This window comes from Helianthus annuus, chromosome 13 (assembly GCF_002127325.2).
Source record: "Helianthus annuus cultivar XRQ/B chromosome 13, HanXRQr2.0-SUNRISE, whole genome shotgun sequence".
NCBI classification, from domain to species: Eukaryota; Viridiplantae; Streptophyta; class Magnoliopsida; order Asterales; family Asteraceae; genus Helianthus; species Helianthus annuus.
Window position 1 is genome coordinate 132,452,631 of NC_035445.2, and position 8,138 is coordinate 132,460,768.

Here is an 8,138-nt window from a genome sequence, read left to right on the forward strand (position 1 = left end):
GACTACATACAGGAACCTTCAGGTTTTGTTCCACTAGGGCCACAAGATCATTTCTCCGAGGACCATATGGATGAAGATACTGATCCAACTGAACCTGCGCGTGGTACGCCCACGCATCCGATAGAAGTCTCTGATGGGTCATCCTTCCATGGCACACCCTATCAGGGACCAGACAGTTTCCAAGCGTTGTTTGACCGACACGAGTGGTACTACACGCCACCTCAACAGACATCACAACAACCGCGACATCCACAGGATCCCTCTGAGGATTCACGCTTTGTGGCAGTTACGCCACCACCTCCGCCACCGGCGCAACCAGTAATGCCTGATCCGCCAAGGCGTAGGAGGACAAATGCTCGTATGTCTACACGAGGAGGAGGGGGTATCCACTTCAGCACTCCTCGACACTCTAGTAGTAGCCACTATCCGCCACTACAAGAAGAAGGACCTTCAAGTCCTATACAGGAGGCGAACTCCGCACCAGCTGCACCAAATTCGCCACCATTTGGGTATGACCAACCCATACCTGCTTACACGGGTCCAACGGCTTACAACCCGTTCGAACCGTCACAAGCACAATACAACTATAATTATGAGCGCGACCCATATGTGGTGTCGGCTAGATATAATGCGCGTTACCCCGACGGAGCTCACGGGAACATGGGAACAGCGGACTACTCAGCTCATGGGTATCCAATACCTCCCAGACCCCCAGCTCCGCAACACGCGCCACAACCACGATTTTCTCCTCCTGAACAGGAAGAGATACTCCATCGACTAGATCGTGTGGAGAGAGAGTTCGAAGAAGAGAAAAAGAGCCACCGAGGATTTCTCAAAGGCTTGGCGAACCTACTAAAGGGCAAAAAGAAGAAACGTGACCATTAGCCCTTAATAGTTGTACTAATGTAATTTCTATTTTGAAATAAGTCCCTGCGTGGACACTTATCGTATTTCAGTCCCTATGTGGACTTATCTTTTAGTCCTTACATGGACACCTATCTTGTATTAGTCCCTGCGTGGACTTGTCACTCACTTTAAACCTCTATGGAGGTATGTACTATTTGAAAGACCCGTTTAGGGCAATATGTGATTGTATTTGAGATTATGGAATGTATGTTATGAGTTTTGTTTTAATATGTATGAAATAATTCAAAACCAATCCTTTTAAATTGATCTGCCTAAATAAAGAATCTTACGAGTGAAACCTAGCCTGGTGTCTTTTAAGATCCGGTCAAGATGGTAGGACTTAATTAAAAGATTCAGATTCCATGTTAACCGCTGCAAGCATGTTAACAACCATGGCAGATGTGATTCGTTAAAATCACGCGCGTCATTCTTATACAATAATCCTTTAAGGATTTCAAAGCCCAACTAAATGATTTATAAATCGTGGGTTAAATCACCTATGCAAGTGATCAGTCTTATTAAAACATCCATTAGTGATGCAGTGCCTACGGGCCAATCTTATAAAAACATCCATTAGTGATGTAGTGCCTACGGGCCAACCATATTGAAACATCCATTAGAGGTGTAGTGCCTATGGGCCATAATAATTGTCTTATAAAGACAAACGGCAGTGGTAGTCTATGACTCTCTGTCAGAAAGAGATAAAGAACTACGGTTCAAATCTCTATGCCTTTGATTCTCTGAAATCTCGACTAATAATATAAAACATCCTCGTAATTAGGCTTTATGCCGCCAATGTTATTGATATAGCTAAAATAGGATATATTCAAATCCTAAGATTTAACGAGTAATAAGTTAACCAAATATGGCCTCTGTTACCATGGTTGACAAATTGTCATGAAAGACAATTATATAATAAACTTCTAAAATTTTGTTATCTTCTGTAACAGATTCAAGTTACAATGGCGGATCCCAACGGAGAGAATAGCCATACTAATGATGATGACTACGACAATGCGCCAGTGCATCTGACAGGCGCACAGCTGAAGGCTCTGATTGACAATGATGTTCAGGCAGCTCTTGACCGTCAATACACTGAGTCGCATAGCAGATCTGTAACAAAACCACCCTCTAAACCAAAGACACACTCCAAACCACCCTCTCAACCCAAGAAAGATGACGACAAACACTCCTCCACTGAGAACAGCGTTCATCGCGATAGGGAATATACTGACGCATCAAATGCTAAGGGTTGCACCTACAAATACTTTGTATCTTGTAAGCCCCGGGAATTTACAGGGGAGAAAGGTGCTGTTGATTGTATCACCTGGCTAGATGAGATGGACACTATTGTGGACATCAGCGGGTGTGCAGAGAGGGATGTGGTGAAGTATGTGTCCCAGTCATTTAAGGGCGAGGCCCTGGCGTGGTGGAGAGCGTTGGTGCAGGCATCAGGTAAGTCTGCTTTGTACAAGATGACATGGGAGGAATTTATTGCTCTCATTAAGGAAAACTACTGCCCTCAGCATGAGGTTGAGAAGATCGAGGCTGACTTTGTGTCACTGGTAATGACGAACCTGGACTGCTAGGCATATTTGACGAGCTTCAATACGATGTCTCGCCTGGTCCCATACCTTGTGACACCAGAACCCCGAAGAATCGCCCGTTTCATTGGGGGCTTGGAGCCCGCGATAAAGGCGAGTGTAAAGGCCTCTCGGCCGACGACCTTCAGGTCAGTTACTGACCTCTCCTTGTCTCTCACCTTAGACGCTGTCCGTCTGAGGACCCTAAGGAGCAAGGAGGCTGAGAAGAGGAAACGTGAGGATGATACCTCACGAAAATCTGGAAAGAAGCACCGTGGAAACGGTGACGGCAAGAGAGGGGCTGAGACAAAGAAAGATGGGCAAGCTGGTGAAAGGCCCAACTGCAATATCTGCAAGAAACCCCACTCTGGGAAATGTAGATTTGCATCGAACTCACAGTCGCAATCAAAGACTCCTTCCTGTGGACTATGCAAGTCCAAGGATCATAAGACTGTGGAGTGCAAAAAGATCAAGGATGCAACCTGCTATGGTTGTAATGAAAAGGGGCACATCAAGAGTAACTGCCCTAAGTATGCCAAAAAGGCGGAAGAGACCAAGAAGTCAAATGCGAGAGTTTTTCGCATGGATGCAAAGGAAGCGGTCCAGAACGACAACGTGCTTACAGGTACTTTTCTCGTAAATAATATATTTGCAAGAGTACTATTCGATTCTGGCGCTGATAAATCCTTTGTAGACCAGAAATTTTGCCAACTACTAAATATGCCTATCAAAACCCTTGATGTGAAATACGAAGTAGAGTTAGCAGACGGCACGATAGAAACCGTCTCCACTGTCTTAGAGGGATGTGAAATATCCATTAGGAACCATTCTTTTCCTTTATCCCTACTTCCCTTCAAATTAGCGGGTTTCGACATTGTGCTAGGCATGGACTGGTTATCCCATAATCAGGCCCAAATCATTTGCGGCAAAAGGCAGATAGTTTTAAAGACTCCGAGTGGTGAATCTCTTACCATTCGAGGAGATACGCAGTACGGGTTACCCGAGGACGTATCTATGCTCAAAGCTTCAAGGTGTTTGAACAGAGGCTGCGTAATTTACATGGCTCAGGTGATAATAGAAGAACCTAAGCCGAAGATCGAGGATCTTCCTGTCATTTCTGAATACCCCGAAGTTTTTCCTGAAGAACTACCTGGTTTGCCACCAGATAGACAAGTGGAGTTCAGAATAGACATCATCCCTGGAGCGGCTCCGATAGCAAGAGCGCCTTACAGGCTAGCTCCAACGGAAATGAAAGAACTGAGGACCCAGTTGGATGAACTGCTGACGAAAGGTTTTATCAGACCTAGTTCATCTCCCTGGGGAGCACCAGTCCTATTTGTAAAGAAGAAGGACGGATCGATGCGGTTGTGCATCGACTATCGAGAGCTAAATAAAGTTACCATAAAGAATAGATATCCTTTGCCAAGGATCGATGATCTATTCGATCAGCTGCAAGGAGCAAGCTATTTCTCGAAGATCGACTTGAGGTCGGGCTATCATCAGCTAAGGGTCCGAGATGAGGATGTACATAAGACAACATTTAGGACTCGCTATGGTCATTACGAGTTCCTAGTGATGCCTTTTGGGCTCACAAATGCACCGGCTGCGTTCATGGATCTCATGAATCGCGTCTGCAAGCCGTATTTGGACAAATTTATCATAGTCTTCATCGATGATATCCTTATATATTCCAAGAACCAAGCTGACCACGAGAAGCACCTCCGTTGCATTCTCGAATTACTACAGCGTGAGAAACTCTACGCCAAATTCTCGAAATGTGAATTCTGGCTACGAGAGGTTCAGTTTTTAGGTCACGTTGTAAGTGAGCGTGGTATCCAAGTGGATCCCGCTAAGGTAGAGGCGGTCATGAACTGGCAAGAGCCAAAGACGCCTACCGAAATCCGTAGTTTCCTGGGGTTAGCAGGGTACTACAGGAGGTTCATTGAGAATTTTTCGAGTATTGCTGCGCCCTTGACTTCCCTGACCAAGAAGAAAGAAAAGTTTATTTGGGGCCCAAAGCAGCAAGAGTCCTTTGAAATACTGAAGCAAAAGCTAAGCAACGCACCTGTGTTGACCTTACCTGAGGGTACAAAAGAATTCGTAGTTTACTGCGATGCATCGCACACAGGCATGGGGTGTGTGCTTATGCAGAAGGGCAAGGTTATTGCCTACGCTTCACGACAATTAAAGGTGCACGAAAAGAATTACACCACCCATGATTTGGAGTTGGGTGCCGTTGTATTTGCACTAAAATTGTGGAGGCATTACCTTTATGGTATTAAATTTGTGATTTATTCTGATCACAAAAGCCTCCAGCACCTGTTCAACCAGAAGGAGTTGAACATGAGGCAGCGCCGTTGGATGGAAACCTTGAATGACTATGATTGCGAGATCAGGTACCATCCCGGCAAGGCGAATGTAGTCGCTGATGCCTTGAGCAGGAAGGAAAGGGTAAAACCTATTCGAATCAATGCCAAGAGCATTGAAGTCAAGAACAATTTGATTGAGAGGATATTAGCTGCACAGCGAGAGGCTGTGTTGGAAGCTAATTATCCTAATGAAAAGTTAGGAGTAACTGAGGAGCAGTTGACTCTTAGCAAGGATGGAATCCTTAGACTGAACGGACGTATATGGGTTCCGATTTATGGAGGACTACGAGATGTTATCCTCCAGGAAGCCCATAATTCTAAATACTCAGTCCATCCTGGAGCAGACAAGATGTATCAAGATTTAAAAGCAAACTATTGGTGGATAGGCTTGAAAAAGTCTGTGGCCGCCCACGTAGCAAAGTGCTTGACTTGTGCTCAAGTCAAAGCCGAGCACCAAAAGCCGTCTGGCTTGCTACAACAGCCTGAACTTCCCGAGTGGAAGTGGGAATGCGTAACTATGGATTTCATAACCAAGTTACCCAAAACCAGGAAAGGAAACGATACAATATGGGTCATAGTCGATAGGCTGACTAAATCAGCTCATTTTCTACCCATCAAGGAGATATATAGCTCCGATATGTTAGCCCAACTCTATGTTGATAAGATTGTAGCTTTACACGGCATACCTGTGACTATTATCTCCGACAGGGATACCAGGTACACGTCTCACTTCTGGAAGAGTTTCCAGCAATCTTTGGGCACGCGTTTGAACTTCAGTACGGCTTACCATCCACAGACGGACGGTCAGAGTGAGCGTACCATTCAAACGCTAGAAGACATGCTTCGTGCATGTGCGATCGATTTAGGTGGTAACTGGGATAAGAACCTACCCCTAATCGAATTCTCCAACAATAATAGCTACCACACCAGCATAAAGGCTGCGCCTTTCGAGGCATTATACGGTAGGAAATGTAGATCGCCTGTTTGTTGGGCGGAAGTAGGAGAGGTCTAATTATCAGGACCAGAGATTGTTTTCCAGACAACGGACAAGATTGTCCAGATCCGGGAACGTCTCAAGGCTGCCCGCGATAGGCAGAAAAGCTACGCTGATCCAAAACGTAAGGATCTTCACTTCGAAGTAGGTGAAAAAGTGTTGCTTAAGGTATCACCCTGGAAGGGGGTGATGCGTTTCGGCAAGAAAGGAAAACTGAGTCCGAGATACATAGGACCTTTTGAGGTCATTGAACGGGTCGGGTCAGTCGCCTATAAGTTGAACTTGCCTGAAGAGCTCAATGGGATTCACAATGTGTTCCACATCTGCAATCTCAAAAAGTGCTTCGCCGATGAATCATTGGTGATTCCACACACAGATGTGCATATAGATGAGAGCTTAAAATTTATAGAAAAACCTTTGTCGATTGAAGATCGACAGGTGAAGAAGCTTCGAAGAAAGCACGTACCGATTGTAAAGGTCAAATGGGATGCTCGTAGAGGTCCCGAATATACGTGGGAAGTCGAAGACACAATGAAAGAAAAGTACCCCTATTTATTTGAGTAAATATCGGGTCGAGATTTATTTTAAGGGGGTGAGGATGTAACACCTCGAATTTTTGTGTCCAATAATGTGTTAACACGTGTCATTTGTTTACACGTGGCATTGATATTAAATAAAGGACTAATTTTGACAAACCTTGAAGGTATATAAATTCGAGGGTTATAAATGTCAACAAGGGTAAATATACTGTATAGTAACCCTAAATAATGCTTGAACCTTCAAACGAATAAATCATAGATCGTACAGAAGCGAAACGCGAAAGAAAGTGAGAGATTACAAGCTACAGGGGTTAACCGTGTCAACATGTTTAATTATACCTCTGAGTGACCCTTTGACGTTCCCAAGGCTTGTAGCGGTATTATACACTCACTAAAATATAATATATAAATTTCGCGAAGTTTCGTTATGAAACGAGAAAGTTACGATCGAATTCGTAGGAGAAGGGTTAAAAGCGTCAATAATGAAAGTTAAGGCTTTCTGAATAATTAATAAACTAACCGGGGACTTAACAACGCGGGTAAATAACACGAGGTCCCTAGTTGTAATTAACCGAGGGCCAAACCGCAAAATTACCCCTTCAAACCCGAAAGGTCAGGTAAATCATTACGAAAGATTTCGTTATTAATTACCAGGATTTCGTAATCATGACAAAAGATTTAAAATTTCTGAAAACATAACCTCTCGCGGCCCGCGTGAGGTTTTGGCTTAAGTTGAGGCGGGCCGCGAGCCTCCTCATTTACTCGCCTGATTTCTTAAACTCAGGCGGCCCGCGTAAAAATGCATGGGAACTCCCATGCGGGCCGCGTGGGACGCCCAGATGCAGAAAACTTGTAACTACTTGCCTTTTGGAGCCTTTGAACGACCAACAACCAATAAATGAGGCATGGGCACCCTATGCTCGACCCATATCACTTAGGGGCACCTGCCCATTGATGTGTGTAAAATGCAACATATAAAACACATCAATTAAGGCATAAAACTAACCCTTTTTAAGTACTAATGTTGGAAAAAGAGTGTTTTTGTCTTCCTTTTGTATTTTCAGGATGAAATGAGCTCAAAATCACAAAAGAAGCAAAAAGACCACTAATTCTACCATAATTACGAGAAAAGGAACAAAAGTGGACTGCCCGGACCCTCAACGGCACCTCCCAAGACAAAGAGAAGAAAACAGAGTCTGAACACGCCCCGTGTCCAGCGAACACGGGGGCGTGCCCAGGAAGCAGCAGAAAAGACAAACCAGTAGAAGCTTCCATTGCTGGGCACGGGGCCGTGTCCAGCGAGCACGGGGGCGTGTTGAAAGTACAGCAGGCGCATTAATTGTAATTCGCAATTACAATTAATGAAGAGAGAGAGTGTCAGACGGGCACGGGGCCGTGTCCAGCGGACACGGGGCCGTGTCCAGCGTTCTGTCCAGCCTATAAATAGAGGAGCTTGGTTTCATTCTCTCTCATCCCTTGGCACACCACCTCTCTCACACTTCATCCACCACCCACCACCACCATAACACCATCATCCACCACCATCATCCATTGTCCATCGTAGAGTGTGTGAGTCGTCTCGGGATCCAAGATTGATCGTAAGAGTTCTTGACAATCAAGGCCATGTTTGCCTAAGTCTCTTACATCACTTGGTGAAGACAAGTGTTTAGTATAATACTTTTTATTTTTAATCTTTTGCACTTTTTATTTGGTTTTGTATTAATGACTTTAATAACTAGTTACTTAT